We start from the raw sequence: 18920 nt of genomic DNA, 5'->3' as shown, positions 1-18920 counted from the left end.
CTCCCTCTGGCTCTGTGCCAGTCCAGTCCAGTCCAGCTCCACCACCACAGAGCTCCCTCTGGCTCTGTGCCATGCCAGTCCAGCTCCTCCACCACAGAGGTCCCTCTGGCTCTATGCCAGTCCAGCTCCTCCACCACAGAGCTCCCTCTGGCTCTGTGCCAGTCCAGTCCAGCTCCACCACCAAAGAGCTCCCTCTGGCTCTGTGCCAGTCCAGTCCAGTCCAGCTCCACCACCACAGAGCTCCCTCTGGCTCTGTGCCAGTCCAGTCCAGCTCCTCCATCACAGAGCTCCCTCTGGCTCTGTGCCAGTCCAGTCCAGTCCAGCTTCTCCACCACAGAGCTCCCTCTGGCTCTGTGCCAGTCCAGTCCAGTCCAGCTCCATCACCACAGAGCTCCCTCTGGCTCTGTGCCAGTCCAGTCCAGTCCAGCTTCTCCACCACAGAGCTCCCTCTGGCTCTGTGCCATGCCAGTCCAGCTCCTCCACCACAGAGCTCCCTCTGGCTCTGTGCCAGTCCAGCTCCTCCACCACAGAGCTCCCTCTGGCTCAATGCCAGTCCAGTCCAGCTCCTCCACCACAGAGCTCACTCTGGCTCTGTGCCAGTCCAGTCCAGTCCAGCTCCTCCACCACAGAGCTCCCTCTGGCTCTGTGCCACTCCAGTCCAGCTCCTCCACCTAAGAGCTCCCTCTGGCTCTGTGCCAGTCCAGTCCAGCTCCACCACCACAGAGCTCCCTCTGGCTCTATGCCAGTCCAGTCCAACTCCTCCACCACAGAACTCCCTCTGGCTCTGTGCCAGTCCAGTCCAGTCCAACTCCTCCACCACAGAGCTCCATCTGGCTCTATGCCAGTCCAGTCCAGCTCCTCCACCACAGAGCTCCCTCTGGCTCTGTGCCAGTCCAGTCCAGTCCAGCTCCTCCACCACAGAGCTCCCTCTGGCTCTGTGCCAGTCCAGTCCAGTCCAGCTCCATCACCACAGAGCTCCCTCTGGCTCTGTGCCAGTCCAGTCCAGTCCAGCTTCTCCACCACAGAGCTCCCTCTGGCTCTGTGCCATGCCAGTCCAGCTCCTCCACCACAGAGCTCCCTCTGGCTCTGTGCCAGTCCAGCTCCTCCACCACAGAGCTCCCTCTGGCTCAATGCCAGTCCAGTCCAGCTCCTCCACCACAGAGCTCACTCTGGCTCTGTGCCAGTCCAGTCCAGTCCAGCTCCTCCACCACAGAGCTCCCTCTGGCTCTGTGCCACTCCAGTCCAGCTCCTCCACCACAGAGCTCCCTCTGGCTCTATGCCAGTCCAGTCCAGCTCCTCCACCACAGAGCTCCCTCTGGCTCTGTGCCAGTCCAGTCCAGTCCAGCTCCACCACCACAGAGCTCCCTCTGGCTCTGTGCCAGTCCAGTCCAGCTCCTCCACCACAGAGCTCCCTCTGGCTCTGTGCCAGTCCAGTCCAGTCCAGCTTCTCCACCACAGAGCTCCCTCTGGCTCTGTGCCAGTCCAGTCCAGTCCAGCTCCATCACCACAGAGCTCCCTCTGGCTCTGTGCCAGTCCAGTCCAGTCCAGCTTCTCCACCACAGAGCTCCCTCTGGCTCTGTGCCATGCCAGTCCAGCTCCTCCACCACAGAGCTCCCTCTGGCTCAATGCCAGTCCAGTCCAGCTCCTCCACCACAGAGCTCACTCTGGCTCTGTGCCAGTCCAGTCCAGTCCAGCTCCTCCACCACAGAGCTCCCTCTGGCTCTGTGCCACTCCAGTCCAGCTCCTCCACCACAGAGCTCCCTCTGGCTCTATGCCAGTCCAGTCCAGCTCCTCCACCACAGAGCTCCCTCTGGCTCTGTGCCAGTCCAGTCCAGCTCCACCACCACAGAGCTACCTCTGGCTCTGTGCCATGCCAGTCCAACTCCTCCAACACAGAGCTCCCTCTGGCTCTATGCCAGTCCAGTCCAACTCCTCCACCACAGAACTCCCTCTGGCTCTGTGCCAGTCCAGTCCAGTCCAACTCCTCCACCACAGAGCTCCATCTGGCTCTATGCCAGTCCAGTCCAGCTCCTCCACCAAAGAGCTCCCTCTGGCTCTGTGCCAGTCCAGTCCAGTCCAGCTCCACCACCACAGAGCTCCCTCTGGCTCTGTGCCATGCCAGTCCAGCTCCTCCACCACAGAGTTCCCTCTGGCTCTATGCCAGTCCAGCTCCTCCACCACAGAGCTCCCTCTGGCTCTGTGCCAGTCCAGTCCAGCTCCGCCACCACAGAGCTCCCTCTGGCTCTGTGCCAGTCCAGTCCAGTCCAGCTCCACCACCACAGAGCTCCCTCTGGCTCTGTGCCAGTCCAGTCCAGCTCCTCCACCACAGAGCTCCCTCTGGCTCTGTGCCAGTCCAGTCCAGTCCAGCTTCTCCACCACAGAGCTCCCTCTGGCTCTGTGCCAGTCCAGTCCAGTCCAGCTCCATCACCACAGAGCTCCCTCTGGCTCTGTGCCAGTCCAGTCCAGTCCAGCTTCTCCACCACAGAGCTCCCTCTGGCTCTGTGCCATGCCAGTCCAGCTCCTCCACCACAGAGCTCCCTCTGGCTCTGTGCCAGTCCAGCTCCTCCACCACAGAGCTCCCTCTGGCTCAATGCCAGTCCAGTCCAGCTCCTCCACCACAGAGCTCACTCTGGCTCTGTGCCAGTCCAGTCCAGTCCAGCTCCTCCACCACAGAGCTCCCTCTGGCTCTGTGCCACTCCAGTCCAGCTCCTCCACCACAGAGCTCCCTCTGGCTCTATGCCAGTCCAGTCCAGCTCCTCCACCACAGAGCTCCCTCTGGCTCTGTGCCAGTCCAGTCCAGCTCCACCACCACAGAGCTACCTCTGGCTCTGTGCCATGCCAGTACAACTCCACCAACACAGAGCTCCCTCTGGCTCTATGCCAGTCCAGTCCAGCTCCTCCACCACAGAGCTCCGTCTGGCTCTGTGCCAGTCCAGTCCAGTCCAGCTCCACCACCACAGAGCTCCCTCTGGCTCTGTGCCATGCCAGTCCAGCTCCTCCACCACAGAGTTCCCTCTGGCTCTATGCCAGTCCAGTCCAGCTCTTCCACCACAGAGCTCCTTCTGGCTCTGTGCCAGTCCAGTCCAGCTCCACCACCACAGAGCTCCCTCTGGCTCTGTGCCAGTCCAGTCCAGTCCAGCTCCACCACCACAGAGCTCCCTCTGGCTCTGTGCCAGTCCAGTCCAGCTCCTCCACCACAGAGCTCCCTCTGGCTCTGTGCCAGTCCAGTCCAGTCCAGCTTCTCCACCACAGAGCTCCCTCTGGCTCTGTGCCAGTCCAGTCCAGTCCACCTCCACCACCACAGAGCTCCCTCTGGCTCTGTGCCAGTCCAGTCCAGCTCCTCCACCACAGAGCTCCCTCTGGCTCTGTGCCAGTCCAGTCCAGTCCAGCTCCTCCACCACAGAGCTCCCTCTGGCTCTGTGCCATGCCAGTCCAGCTCCTCCACCACAGAGCTCCCTCTGGCTCTGTGCCAGTCCAGCTCCTCCACCACAGAGCTCCCTCTGGCTCAATGCCAGTCCAGCTCCTCCACCACAGAGCTCACTCTGGCTCTGTGACAGTCCAGTCCAGTCCAGCTCCTCCACCACAGAGCTCCCTCTGGCTCTGTGCCACTCAAGTCCAGCTCCTCCACCACAGAGCTCCCTCTGGCTCTATGCCAGTCCAATCCAGCTCCTCCACCACAGAGCTCCCTCTGGCTCTGTGCCAGTCCAGTCCAGTCCAGCTCCACCACCACAGAGCTACCTCTGGCTCTGTGCCATGCCAGTCCAACTCCTCCAACACAGAGCTCCCTCTGGCTCTATGCCAGTCCTGTCCAGCTCCTCCACCACAGAGCTCCCTCTGGCTCTTTGCCAGTCCAGTCCAGCTCCTCCACCACAGAGCTCCCTCTGGCTCTGTGCCAGTCCAGTCCAGTCCAGCTCCACCACCACAGAGCTCCCTCTGGCTCTGTGCCATGCCAGTCCAGCTCCTCCACCACAGAGCTCCCTCTGGCTCTGTGCCAGTCCAGTCCAGTCCAGTCCAGCTCGTCCACCACAGAGCTCCCTCTGGCTCTGTGCCAGTCCAGTCCAGTCCAGCACCTCCACCATAGAGCTCCCTCTGACTCTGTGCCAGTCCAGTCCAGCACCTCCACCACAGAGCTCCCTCTGGCTCTATGCCAGTCCAGTCCAGCTCCTCCACCACAGAGCTACCTCTGGCTCTGTGCCAGTCCAGTCCAGCTCCACCACCACAGAGCTCCCTCTGGCTCTGTGCCAGTCCAGTCCAGCTCCTCCACCACAGAGCTCCCTCTGGCTCTGTGCCAGTCCAGTCCAGCTTCTCCACCACAGAGCTCCCTCTGGCTCTGTGCCAGTCCAGTCCAGTCCAGCTCCACCACCACATAGCTCCCTCTGGCTCTGTGCCAGTCCAGTCCAGCTCCTCCACCACAGAGCTACCTCTGGCTCTGTGCCATGCCAGTCCAACTCCTACACCACAGAGCTCCCCCTGGCTCTATGCCATTCCAGTCCAACTCCTCCACCACAGAACTCCCTCTGGCTCTGTGCCAGTCCAGTCCAGTCCAACTCCTCCACCACAGAGCTCCATCTGGCTCTATGCCAGTCCAGTCCAGCTCCTCCACCAAAGAGCTCCCTCTGGCTCTGTGCCAGTCCAGTCCAGTCCAGCTCCACCACCACAGAGCTCCCTCTGGCTCTGTGCCATGCCAGTCCAGCTCCTCCACCACAGAGGTCCCTCTGGCTCTATGCCAGTCCAGCTCCTCCACCACAGAGCTCCCTCTGGCTCTGTGCCAGTCCAGTCCAGCTCCACCACCAAAGAGCTCCCTCTGGCTCTGTGCCAGTCCAGTCCAGTCCAGCTCCACCACCACAGAGCTCCCTCTGGCTCTGTGCCAGTCCAGTCCAGCTCCTCCATCACAGAGCTCCCTCTGGCTCTGTGCCAGTCCAGTCCAGTCCAGCTTCTCCACCACAGAGCTCCCTCTGGCTCTGTGCCAGTCCAGTCCAGTCCAGCTCCATCACCACAGAGCTCCCTCTGGCTCTGTGCCAGTCCAGTCCAGTCCAGCTTCTCCACCACAGAGCTCCCTCTGGCTCTGTGCCATGCCAGTCCAGCTCCTCCACCACAGAGCTCCCTCTGGCTCTGTGCCAGTCCAGCTCCTCCACCACAGAGCTCCCTCTGGCTCAATGCCAGTCCAGTCCAGCTCCTCCACCACAGAGCTCACTCTGGCTCTGTGCCAGTCCAGTCCAGTCCAGCTCCTCCACCACAGAGCTCCCTCTGGCTCTGTGCCACTCCAGTCCAGCTCCTCCACCTAAGAGCTCCCTCTGGCTCTGTGCCAGTCCAGTCCAGCTCCACCACCACAGAGCTCCCTCTGGCTCTATGCCAGTCCAGTCCAACTCCTCCACCACAGAACTCCCTCTGGCTCTGTGCCAGTCCAGTCCAGTCCAACTCCTCCACCACAGAGCTCCATCTGGCTCTATGCCAGTCCAGTCCAGCTCCTCCACCACAGAGCTCCCTCTGGCTCTGTGCCAGTCCAGTCCAGTCCAGCTCCTCCACCACAGAGCTCCCTCTGGCTCTGTGCCAGTCCAGTCCAGTCCAGCTCCATCACCACAGAGCTCCCTCTGGCTCTGTGCCAGTCCAGTCCAGTCCAGCTTCTCCACCACAGAGCTCCCTCTGGCTCTGTGCCATGCCAGTCCAGCTCCTCCACCACAGAGCTCCCTCTGGCTCTGTGCCAGTCCAGCTCCTCCACCACAGAGCTCCCTCTGGCTCAATGCCAGTCCAGTCCAGCTCCTCCACCACAGAGCTCACTCTGGCTCTGTGCCAGTCCAGTCCAGTCCAGCTCCTCCACCACAGAGCTCCCTCTGGCTCTGTGCCACTCCAGTCCAGCTCCTCCACCACAGAGCTCCCTCTGGCTCTATGCCAGTCCAGTCCAGCTCCTCCACCACAGAGCTCCCTCTGGCTCTGTGCCAGTCCAGTCCAGTCCAGCTCCACCACCACAGAGCTCCCTCTGGCTCTGTGCCAGTCCAGTCCAGCTCCTCCACCACAGAGCTCCCTCTGGCTCTGTGCCAGTCCAGTCCAGTCCAGCTTCTCCACCACAGAGCTCCCTCTGGCTCTGTGCCAGTCCAGTCCAGTCCAGCTCCATCACCACAGAGCTCCCTCTGGCTCTGTGCCAGTCCAGTCCAGTCCAGCTTCTCCACCACAGAGCTCCCTCTGGCTCTGTGCCATGCCAGTCCAGCTCCTCCACCACAGAGCTCCCTCTGGCTCTGTGCCAGTCCAGCTCCTCCACCACAGAGCTCCCTCTGGCTCAATGCCAGTCCAGTCCAGCTCCTCCACCACAGAGCTCACTCTGGCTCTGTGCTAGTCCAGTCCAGTCCAGCTCCTCCACCACAGAGCTCCCTCTGGCTCTGTGCCACTCCAGTCCAGCTCCTCCACCTAAGAGCTCCCTCTGGCTCTATGCCAGTCCAGTCCAGCTCCTCCACCACAGAGCTCCCTCTGGCTCTGTGCCAGTCCAGTCCAGCTCCACCACCACAGAGCTACCTCTGGCTCTGTGCCATGCCAGTCCAACTCCTCCAACACAGAGCTCCCTCTGGCTCTATGCCAGTCCAGTCCAACTCCTCCACCACAGAACTCCCTCTGGCTCTGTGCCAGTCCAGTCCAGTCCAACTCCTCCACCACAGAGCTCCATCTGGCTCTATGCCAGTCCAGTCCAGCTCCTCCACCAAAGAGCTCCCTCTGGCTCTGTGCCAGTCCAGTCCAGTCCAGCTCCACCACCACAGAGCTCCCTCTGGCTCTGTGCCATGCCAGTCCAGCTCCTCCACCACAGAGTTCCCTCTGGCTCTATGCCAGTCCAGCTCCTCCACCACAGAGCTCCCTCTGGCTCTGTGCCAGTCCAGTCCAGCTCCATCACCACAGAGCTCCCTCTGGCTCTGTGCCAGTCCAGTCCAGTCCAGCTCCACCACCACAGAGCTCCCTCTGGCTCTGTGCCAGTCCAGTCCAGCTCCTCCACCACAGAGCTCCCTCTGGCTCTGTGCCAGTCCAGTCCAGTCCAGCTTCTCCACCACAGAGCTCCCTCTGGCTCTGTGCCAGTCCAGTCCAGTCCAGCTCCATCACCACAGAGCTCCCTCTGGCTCTGTGCCAGTCCAGTCCAGTCCAGCTTCTCCACCACAGAGCTCCCTCTGGCTCTGTGCCATGCCAGTCCAGCTCCTCCACCACAGAGCTCCCTCTGGCTCTGTGCCAGTCCAGCTCCTCCACCACAGAGCTCCCTCTGGCTCAATGCCAGTCCAGTCCAGCTCCTCCACCACAGAGCTCACTCTGGCTCTGTGCCAGTCCAGTCCAGTCCAGCTCCTCCACCACAGAGCTCCCTCTGGCTCTGTGCCACTCCAGTCCAGCTCCTCCACCTAAGAGCTCCCTCTGGATCTATGCCAGTCCAGTCCAGCTCCTCCACCACAGAGCTCCCTCTGGCTCTGTGCCAGTCCAGTCCAGCTCCACCACCACAGAGCTACCTCTGGCTCTGTGCCATGCCAGTCCAACTCCTCCAACACAGAGCTCCCTCTGGCTCTATGCCAGTCCAGTCCAACTCCTCCACCACAGAACTCCCTCTGGCTCTGTGCCAGTCCAGTCCAGTCCAACTCCTCCACCACAGAGCTCCATCTGGCTCTATGCCAGTCCAGTCCAGCTCCTCCACCAAAGAGCTCCCTCTGGCTCTGTGCCAGTCCAGTCCAGTCCAGCTCCACCACCACAGAGCTCCCTCTGGCTCTGTGCCATGCCAGTCCAGCTCCTCCACCACAGAGTTCCCTCTGGCTCTATGCCAGTCCAGCTCCTCCACCACAGAGCTCCCTCTGGCTCTGTGCCAGTCCAGTCCAGCTCCATCACCACAGAGCTCCCTCTGGCTCTGTGCCAGTCCAGTCCAGTCCAGCTCCACCACCAAAGAGCTCCCTCTGGCTCTGTGCCAGTCCAGTCCAGCTCCTCCACCACAGAGCTCCCTCTGGCTCTGTGCCAGTCCAGTCCAGTCCAGCTTCTCCACCACAGAGCTCCCTCTGGCTCTGTGCCATGCCAGTCCAGCTCCTCCACCACAGAGCTCCCTCTGGCTCAATGCCAGTCCAGTCCAGCTCCTCCACCACAGAGCTACCTCTGGCTCTGTGCCATGCCAGTCCAACTCCTCCAACACAGAGCTCCCTCTGGCTCTATGCCAGTCCAGTCCAACTCCTCCACCACAGAACTCCCTCTGGCTCTGTGCCAGTCCAGTCCAGTCCAACTCCTCCACCACAGAGCTCCATCTTGCTCTATGCCAGTCCAGTCCAGCTCCTCCACCAAAGAGCTCCCTCTGGCTCTGTGCCATGCCAGTCCAGCTCCTCCACCACAGAGTTCCCTCTGGCTCTATGCCAGTCCAGCTCCTCCACCACAGAGCTCCCTCTGGCTCTGTGCCAGTCCAGTCCAGCTCCGCCACCACAGAGCTCCCTCTGGCTCTGTGCCAGTCCAGTCCAGTCCAGCTCCACCACCACAGAGCTCCCTCTGGCTCTGTGCCAGTCCAGTCCAGCTCCTCCACCACAGAGCTCCCTCTGGCTCTGTGCCAGTCCAGTCCAGTCCAGCTTCTCCACCACAGAGCTCCCTCTGGCTCTGTGCCAGTCCAGTCCAGTCCAGCTCCATCACCACAGAGCTCCCTCTGGCTCTGTGCCAGTCCAGTCCAGTCCAGCTTCTCCACCACAGAGCTCCCTCTGGCTCTGTGCCATGCCAGTCCAGCTCCTCCACCACAGAGCTCCCTCTGGCTCTGTGCCAGTCCAGCTCCTCCACCACAGAGCTCCCTCTGGCTCAATGCCAGTCCAGTCCAGCTCCTCCACCACAGAGCTCACTCTGGCTCTGTGCCAGTCCAGTCCAGTCCAGCTCCTCCACCACAGAGCTCCCTCTGGCTCTGTGCCACTCCAGTCCAGCTCCTCCACCACAGAGCTCCCTCTGGCTCTATGCCAGTCCAGTCCAGCTCCTCCACCACAGAGCTCCCTCTGGCTCTGTGCCAGTCCAGTCCAGCTCCACCACCACAGAGCTACCTCTGGCTCTGTGCCATGCCAGTACAACTCCACCAACACAGAGCTCCCTCTGGCTCTATGCCAGTCCAGTCCAGCTCCTCCACCACAGAGCTCCGTCTGGCTCTGTGCCAGTCCAGTCCAGTCCAGCTCCACCACCACAGAGCTCCCTCTGGCTCTGTGCCATGCCAGTCCAGCTCCTCCACCACAGAACTCCCTCTGGCTCTATGCCAGTCCAGTCCAGCTCCTCCACCACAGAGCTCCCTCTGGCTCTGTGCCAGTCCAGTCCAGTCCAGTCCAGCTCCTCCACCACAGAGCTCCGTCTGGCTCTGTGCCAGTCCAGTCCAGTCCAGCTCCACCACCACAGAGCTCCCTCTGGATCTGTGCCATGCCAGTCCAGCTCCTCCAACACAGAGCTCCCTCTGGTTCTATGCCAGTCCAGTCCAGCTCCTCCACCACAGAGCTCCCTCTGGCTCTGTGCCAGTCCAGTCCAGTCCAGTCCAGTCCAGCTCCTCCACCACAGAGATCCCTCTGGCTCTGTACCAGTCCATCCAGTCCAGCTCCTCCACCACAGAGCTCCCTCTGGCTCTATGCCAGTCCAGTTCAGCTCCTCCACCACAGAGCTCCCTCTGGCTCTATGCCAGTCCAGTCCAGCTCCTCCACCAAAGAGCTCCCTCTGGCTCTGTGCCAGTCCAGTCCAGTCCAGCTCCACCACCACAGAGCTCCCTCTGGCTCTGTGCCATGCCAGTCCAGCTCCTCCACCACAGAGCTCCCTCTGGCTCTGTGCCAGTCCAGTCCAGCTCCACCACCACAGAGCTCCCTCTGGCTCTGTGCCATGCCAGTCCAGCTCCTCCACCAAAGAGCTCCCTCTGGCTCTGTGCCAGTCCAGTCCAGTCCAGCTCCACCACCACAGAGCTCCTTCTGGCTCTGTGCCATGCCACTCCAATTCTTCCACCACAGAGCTCCCTCTGGCTCTATGCCAGTCCAGTCCAGCTCCTCCACCACAGAGCTCCGTCTGGCTCTGTGCCAGTCCAGTCCAGTCCAGCTCCACCACCACAGAGCTCCCTCTGGCTCTGTGCCATGCCAGTCCAGCTCCTCCACCACAGAGCTCCCTCTGGCTCTATGCCAGTCCAGTCCAGCTCCTCCACCACAGAGCTCCCTCTGGCTCTGTGCCAGTCCAGTCCAGTCCAGCTCCTCCACCACAGAGCTCCCTCTGGCTCTGTGCCAGTCCAGTCCAGTCCAGCTCCTCCACCACAGAGCTCCCTCTGGCTCTATGACAGTCCAGTCCAGCTCCTCCACCACAGAGCTCCCTCTGGCTCTTTGCCAGTCCAGTCCAGCTCCTCCACCACAGAGCTCCCTCTGGCTCTGTGCCAGTCCAGTCCAGTCCAGCTCCACCACCACAGAGCTCCCTCTGGCTCTGTGCCATGCCAGTCCAGCTCCTCCACCACAGAGCTACCTCTGGCTCTGTGCCATGCCAGTACAACTCCACCAACACAGAGCTCCCTCTGGCTCTATGCCAGTCCAGTCCAGCTCCTCCACCACAGAGCTCCGTCTGGCTCTGTGCCAGTCCAGTCCAGTCCAGCTCCACCACCACAGAGCTCCCTCTGGCTCTGTGCCATGCCAGTCCAGCTCCTCCACCACAGAACTCCCTCTGGCTCTATGCCAGTCCAGTCCAGCTCCTCCACCACAGAGCTCCCTTTGGCTCTATGCCAGTCCAGTCCACCTCCTCCACCACAGAGCTCCCTCTGGCTCTATGCCAGTCCAGTTCAGCTCCTCCACCACAGAGCTCCCTCTGGCTCTATGCCAGTCCAGTCCAGCTCCTCCACCAAAGAGCTCCCTCTGGCTCTGTGCCAGTCCAGTCCAGTCCAGCTCCACCACCACAGAGCTCCCTCTGGCTCTGTGCCATGCCAGTCCAGCTCCTCCACCACAGAGCTCCCTCTGGCTCTGTGCCAGTCCAGTCCAGCTCCACCACCACAGAGCTCCCTCTGGCTCTGTGCCATGCCAGTCCAGCTCCTCCACCAAAGAGCTCCCTCTGGCTCTGTGCCAGTCCAGTCCAGTCCAGCTCCACCACCACAGAGCTCCTTCTGGCTCTGTGCCATGCCACTCCAATTCTTCCACCACAGAGCTCCCTCTGGCTCTATGCCAGTCCAGTCCAGCTCCTCCACCACAGAGCTCCGTCTGGCTCTGTGCCAGTCCAGTCCAGTCCAGCTCCACCACCACAGAGCTCCCTCTGGCTCTGTGCCATGCCAGTCCAGCTCCTCCACCACAGAGCTCCCTCTGGCTCTATGCCAGTCCAGTCCAGCTCCTCCACCACAGAGCTCCCTCTGGCTCTGTGCCAGTCCAGTCCAGTCCAGCTCCTCCACCACAGAGCTCCCTCTGGCTCTGTGCCAGTCCAGTCCAGTCCAGCTCCTCCACCACAGAGCTCCCTCTGGCTCTATGACAGTCCAGTCCAGCTCCTCCACCACAGAGCTCCCTCTGGCTCTGTGCCAGTCCAGTCCAGTCCAGCTCCATCACCACAGAGCTCCCTCTGGCTCTGTGCCAGTCCAGTCCAGTCCAGCTTCTCCACCACAGAGCTCCCTCTGGCTCTGTGCCATGCCAGTCCAGCTCCTCCACCACAGAGCTCCCTCTGGCTCTGTGCCAGTCCAGCTCCTCCACCACAGAGCTCCCTCTGGCTCAATGCCAGTCCAGTCCAGCTCCTCCACCACAGAGCTCACTCTGGCTCTGTGCCAGTCCAGTCCAGTCCAGCTCCTCCACCACAGAGCTCCCTCTGGCTCTGTGCCACTCCAGTCCAGCTCCTCCACCACAGAGCTCCCTCTGGCTCTATGCCAGTCCAGTCCAGCTCCTCCACCACAGAGCTCCCTCTGGCTCTGTGCCAGTCCAGTCCAGCTCCACCACCACAGAGCTACCTCTGGCTCTGTGCCATGCCAGTACAACTCCACCAACACAGAGCTCCCTCTGGCTCTATGCCAGTCCAGTCCAGCTCCTCCACCACAGAGCTCCGTCTGGCTCTGTGCCAGTCCAGTCCAGTCCAGCTCCACCACCACAGAGCTCCCTCTGGCTCTGTGCCATGCCAGTCCAGCTCCTCCACCACAGAACTCCCTCTGGCTCTATGCCAGTCCAGTCCAGCTCCTCCACCACAGAGCTCCCTCTGGCTCTGTGCCAGTCCAGTCCAGTCCAGTCCAGCTCCTCCACCACAGAGCTCCGTCTGGCTCTGTGCCAGTCCAGTCCAGTCCAGCTCCACCACCACAGAGCTCCCTCTGGATCTGTGCCATGCCAGTCCAGCTCCTCCAACACAGAGCTCCCTCTGGTTCTATGCCAGTCCAGTCCAGCTCCTCCACCACAGAGCTCCCTCTGGCTCTGTGCCAGTCCAGTCCAGTCCAGTCCAGCTCCTCCACCACAGAGATCCCTCTGGCTCTGTACCAGTCCATCCAGTCCAGCTCCTCCACCACAGAGCTCCCTCTGGCTCTATGCCAGTCCAGTTCAGCTCCTCCACCACAGAGCTCCCTCTGGCTCTATGCCAGTCCAGTCCAGCTCCTCCACCAAAGAGCTCCCTCTGGCTCTGTGCCAGTCCAGTCCAGTCCAGCTCCACCACCACAGAGCTCCCTCTGGCTCTGTGCCATGCCAGTCCAGCTCCTCCACCACAGAGCTCCCTCTGGCTCTGTGCCAGTCCAGTCCAGTCCAGCTCCACCACCACAGAGCTCCCTCTGGCTCTGTGCCATGCCAGTCCAGCTCCTCCACCAAAGAGCTCCCTCTGGCTCTGTGCCAGTCCAGTCCAGTCCAGCTCCACCACCACAGAGCTCCTTCTGGCTCTGTGCCATGCCACTCCAATTCTTCCACCACAGAGCTCCCTCTGGCTCTATGCCAGTCCAGTCCAGCTCCTCCACCACAGAGCTCCGTCTGGCTGTGTGCCAGTCCAGTCCAGTCCAGCTCCACCACCACAGAGCTCCCTCTGGCTCTGTGCCATGCCAGTCCAGCTCCTCCACCACAGAGCTCCCTCTGGCTCTATGCCAGTCCAGTCCAGCTCCTCCACCACAGAGCTCCCTCTGGCTCTGTGCCAGTCCAGTCCAGTCCAGCTCCTCCACCACAGAGCTCCCTCTGGCTCTGTGCCAGTCCAGTCCAGTCCAGCTCCTCCACCACAGAGCTCCCTCTGGCTCTATGACAGTCCAGTCCAGCTCCTCCACCACAGAGCTCCCTTTGGCTCTATGCCAGTCCAGTCCACCTCCTCCACCACAGAGCTCCCTCTGGCTCTATGCCAGTCCAGTCCAGCTCCTCCACCACAGAGCTCCCTCTGGCTCTGTGCCAGTCCAGTCCAGTCCATTCCAGCTCCTCCACCACAGAGCTCCCTCTGGCTCTGTGCCAGTCCAGTCCAGTCCAGCTCCTCCATCACAGAGCTCCCTCTGGCTCTATGCCAGTCCAGTCCAGCTCCTCCACCACAGAGCTCCCTCTGGCTCTATGCCAGTCCAGTCCAGCTCCTCCACCACAGAGCTACCTCTGGCTCTGTGCCAGTCCAGTCCAGCTTCTCCACCACAGAGCTCCCTCTGGCTCTGTGCCAGTCCAGTCCAGTCCAGCTCCTCCACCACAGAGCTCCCTCTGGCTCTGTGCCACTCCAGTCCAGCTCCTCCACCACAGAGCTCCCTCTGGCTCTATGTCAGTCCAGTCCAGCTCCTCCACCACAGAGCTCCCTCTGGCTCTGTGCATTTCCAGTCATGTCCAGCTCCACCACCACAGAGCTCCCTCTGGCTCTGTGCCATGCCAGTCCAGCTCCTCCCCCACAGAGCTCCCTCTGGCTCTATGCCAGTCCAGTCCAGCTCCTCCACCACAGAGCTCCCTCTGGCTCTGTGCCAGTCCAGTCCAGTCCAGCTCCTCCACCACAGAGCTCCCTCTGGCTCTGTGCCAGTCCAGTCCAGCTCCTCCACCACAGAGCTCACTCTGGCTCTATGCCAGTCCAGTCCAGCTCCTCCACCACAGAGCTCCCTCTGGCTCTATGCCAGTCCAGTCCAGCTCCTCCACCACAGAGCTACCTCTGGCTCTGTGCCAGTCCAGCCCAGCTCCACCACCACAGAGCTCCCTCTGGCTCTGTGCCAGTCCAGTCCAGTCCAGCTCCTTCACCACAGAGCTCCCTCTGGCTCTGTGCCAGTCCAGTCCAATCCAGCTCCACCACCACAGAGCTCCCTCTGGCTCTATGCCAGTCCAGTCCAGTCCAGATCCTCCACCACAGAGCTCCCTCTGGCTCTATGCCAGTCCAATCCAGTCCAGCTCCACCACCACAGAGCTCCCTCTGGCTCTATGCCAGTCCAGTCCAGTCCAGTCCAGCTCCTCCACCACAGAGCTCTCTCTGGCTCTGTGCCAGTCCAGTCCAGCTCCTCCACCACAGAGCTCCCTCTGGCTCTATGCCAGTCCAGTCCAGCTCCTCCACCACAGAGCTCCCTCTGGCTCTGTGCCAGTCCAGTCCATTCCAGCTCCACCACCACAGAGCTCCCTCTGGCTCTGTGCCATGCCAGTCCATCTCCTCCACCACAGAGCTCCCTCTGGCTCTATTCCAGTCCAGTCCAGCTCCTCCACCACAGAGCTCCCTCTGGCTCTGTGCCAGTCCAGTCCAGTCCAGCTCCTCCACCACAGAGCTCCCTCTGGCTCTGTGCCAGTCCAGTCCAGTCCAGCTCCTCCACCACAGAGCTCCCTCTGGCTCTATGCCAGTCCAGTCCAGCTCCTCCACCACAGAGCTCCCTCTGGTTCTATGCCAGTCCAGTCCAGCTCCTCCACCACAGAGCTACCTCTGGCTCTGTGCCAGTCCAGTCCAGCTCCTCCACCACAGAACTCCCTCTGGCTCTGTGCCAGTCCAGTCCAGCTCCACCACCACAGAGCTCTCTGTGGCTCTGTGCCAGTCCAGTCCAGTCCAGCTCCACCACCACAGAGCTCCCTCTGGCTCTGTGCCAGTCCAGTCCAGCTCCTCCACCACAGAGCTCCCTCTGGCTCTGTGCCAGTCCAGTCCAGTCCAGCTTCTCCACCACAGAGCTCCCTCTGGCTCTGTGCCAGTCCAGTCCAGTCCAGCTCCACCACCACAGAGCTCCCTCTGGCTCTGTGCCAGTCCAGTCCAGTCCAGCTCCTCCACCACAGAGCTCCCTCTGGCTCTGTGCCAGTCCAGCTCCTCCACCACAGAGCTCCCTCTGGCTCTATGCCAGTCCAGTCCAGCTCCTCCACCACAGAGCTCCCTCTGGCTCTGTGCCACTCCAGTCCAGCTCCTCCACCACAGAGCTCCCTCTGGCTCTATGCCAGTCCAGTCCAGCTCCTCCACCACAGAGCTCCCTCTGGCTCTGTGCCAGTCCAGTCCAGTGCAGCTCCACCACCACAGAGCTCCCTCTGGCTCTGTGCCATGCCAGTCCAACTCCTCCACCACAGAGCTCCCTCTGGCTCTATGCCAGTCCAGTCCAGCTCCTCCACCACAGAGCTCCGTCTGGCTCTGTGCCAGTCCAGTCCAGTCCAGCTCCACCACCACAGAGCTCCCTCTGGCTCTGTGCCATGCCAGTCCAGCTCCTCCCCCACAGAGCTCCCTCTGGCTCTATGCCAGTCCAGTCCAGCTCCTCCACCACAGAGCTCCCTCTGGCTCTGTGCCAGTCCAGTCCAGCTCCTCCACCACAGAGCTCCCTCTGGCTCTGTGCCAGTCCAGTCCAGCTCCTCCACCACAGAGCTCCTTCTGGCTCTATGCCAGTCCAGTCCAGCTCCTCCACCACAGAGCTCCCTCTGGCTCTATGCCAGTCCAGTCCAGCTCCTCCACCACAGAGCTACCTCTGGCTCTGTGCCAGTCCAGTCCAGCTCCTCCACCACAGAGCTCCCTCTGGCTCTGTGCCAGTCCAGTCCAGCTCCACCAACACAGAGCTCCCTCTGGCTCTGTGACAGTCCAGTCCAGTCCAGCTCCTCCACCACAGAGCTCCCTCTGGCTCTGTGCCAGTCCAGTCCAGCTCCACCACCACAGAGCTCCCTCTGGCTCTGTGCCAGTCCAGCCCAGCTCCACCACCACAGAGCTCCCTCTGGCTCTGTGCCAGTCCAGTCCAGTCCAGCTCCTTCACCACAGAGCTCCCTCTGGCTCTATGCCAGTCCAGTCCAGTCCAGCTCCACCACAACAGAGCTCCCTCTGGCTCTATGCCAGTCCAGTCCAGTCCATCTCCACCACCACAGAGCTCCCTCTGGCTCTATGCCAGTCCAGTCCAGTCCAGTCCAGCTCCTCCACCACAGAGCTCTCTCTGGCTCTGTGCCAGTCCAGTCCAGTCCAGTCCAGCTCCTCCACCACAGAGCTCCCTCTGGCTCTATGCCAGTCCAGTCCAGCTCCTCCACCACAGAGCTCCCTCTGGCTCTGTGCCAGTCCAGTCCATTCCAGCTCCACCACCACAGAGCTCCCTCTGGCTCTGTGCCATGCCAGTCCAGTTCCTCCACCACAGAGCTCCCTCTGGCTCTATGCCAGTCCAGTCCAGCTCCTCCACCACAGAGCTCCCTCTGGCTCTGTGCCAGTCCAGTCCAGTCCAGCTCCTCCACCACAGAGCTCCCTCTGGCTCTGTGCCAGTCCAGTCCAGTCCAGCTCCTCCACCACAGAGCTCCCTCTGGCTCTATGCCAGTCCAGTCCAGCTCCTCCACCACAGAGCTCCCTCTGTCTCTATGCCAGTCCAGTCCAGCTCCTCCACCACAGAGCTACCTCTGGCTCTGTGCCAGTCCAGTTCAGCTCCTCCACCACAGAGCTCCCTCTGGCTCTGTGCCAGTCCAGTCCAGCTCCTCCACCACAGAGCTCCCTCTGGCTCTGTGCCAGTCCAGTCCAGTCCAGCTTCTCCACCACAGAGCTCCCTCTGGCTCTGTGCCAGTCCAGTCCAGTCCAGCTCCACCACCACAGAGCTCCCTCTGGCTCTGTGCCAGTCCAGTCCAGCTCCTCCACCACAGAGCTCCCTCTGGCTCTGTGCCAGTCCAGCTCCTCCACCACAGAGCTCCCTCTGGCTCTATGCCAGTCCAGTCCAGCTCCTCCACCACAGAGCTCCCTCTGGCTCTGTGCCACTCCAGTCCAGCTCCTCCACCACAGAGCTCCCTCTGGCTCTATGCCAGTCCAGTCCAGCTCCTCCACCACAGAGCTCCCTCTGGCTCTGTGCCAGTCCAGTCCAGTCCAGCTCCACCACCACAGAGCTACCTCTGGCTCTGTGCCATGCCGGTCCAACTCCTCCACCACAGAGCTCCCCCTGGCTCTATGCCATTCCAGTCCAGCTCCTCCACCCAAGAGCTCCCTCTGGCTCTATGCCAGTCCAGTCCAGCTCCTCCACCACAGAGCTCCCTCTGGCTCTATGCCAGTCCAGTCCAGTCCAGTCCAGCTCCACCACCACAGAGCTCTTCTACCAGGATACATCCTTTATTTGTGTGTGTGTGACGGGGTACCGATATCTGAGAAGAACCAAAATAGAGATGGAATCAGTCCTGAGGAGGCTGGACTTAAAACCTGTTGGGGCTCGGGGGCAGTATTGAGACATTTTGAAAAAAATATGTGCCCATTTTTAACTGCCTCCTACACCAACTCAGAAGCTAGGATATGCATATTATTAACACATTCGGATAGAAAACACTCTGAATTTTCTAAAACAGTTTGAATGGTGTCTGTAAGTATAACAAAACTCATATTGCAGGCAAAAACCTGTGAAAAATAGATTTTAAAAAATGTGAATTTTGTGACTGTACTATTTAGTGTCATTGTTTTATAGATACCATAGTGAGAAAGGATTCATTTCGCAACACCTACGGCTTCCACTAGATGTCAACGATCTTTATAAAGTTGTTTGAAGCGTCTATGATAAACAGAGAGCAAATTAGAATGCAAGGAAGTTGACATGTCGTCACTTCATTTTTTGCGCCTGCGCATAAATCTGAGAAGCGTGAGTTTGTCATTAATTGTTTATCAAGACATAGGATAGGTTGTGTGAAAATATTACTGATGTTTAACGTTAAAAATGGACCAAAAGATTAATGCTAAACAACGTTTGACATGTTTGAACGAACGTAAATAGATTATTTACTAGGTTTTTTTAGCTTTTCGGCGTGATTTTACAACCCCCCCCCCCACCACGTTTTGTGGGAGCATAATGAACGCTAACTACTTGGTGTTATTTGGACATAAATTATGAACTTTGTCAAAAGAAACCACATTTGTTCCGGACCTGGGATTCCTGGCAGTGCCTTCTGATGGAGATAATCAAAGGTAAGGGGATATTTACAATGTTATTATCGATATTAGATGATGCTAACTGTATAGCATAGCTTATTGTTCTTAGCATAGCACCCCGTTTATTGCAAAATGTGATTTCCCAGTAAAGTTATTTTGAGATCTGGCCATTCGGTAGCAATTACGAGATGATAATATATTATTCTTTGAATGACAATATTATAATTTACCAATGTTTTCGAATAGTAATTTTGTTATGTTCACCGGAAGCATTTCAGAGAAGAAAAAAATCTGAATTTCACGCTACTGTAAAATGCTGTTTTTGGATATAAATATGAACTTGATGGAACAAAAAATGCATGTATTGTATAACATAATGTCCTAGGAGTGTCATCTGATGGAGATTGACAAAGGTTAGTGCATAATTCTAGCTGGTTTCTGCTTTTGGTGACGCCTGACCTTGAATTGAAAATGGATGTTTGTACTTTTGTGGCTATGTACTGTCCTAACATAATCTAACTTTATGCTTTTGCCGTGAAGCCTCTTTGAAAATCGAACAATGTGGTTAGATTAAGGAGATGTTTATCTTTTAAATTGTGTAAAATAGTTGATTGTTTGAAAAATTGAAATTATTAGATTTTTGATGTTTTGAATTTCCAGCCTTGTTAGCAATCCCGACTCGGGGTTCATTGCTAACCTGTAGCCCCAACAGTAACCATCACGCAACACTGCACAAATCAGATGAGATG

This window comes from Salmo salar, chromosome 15 (genome assembly GCF_965601325.2).
Source record: "Salmo salar chromosome 15, fSalSal1, whole genome shotgun sequence".
Taxonomy (NCBI): domain Eukaryota; kingdom Metazoa; phylum Chordata; class Actinopteri; order Salmoniformes; family Salmonidae; genus Salmo; species Salmo salar.
The sequence above is the reverse complement of the archived record's forward strand: the minus strand, read 5'-3'. Positions refer to the sequence as shown.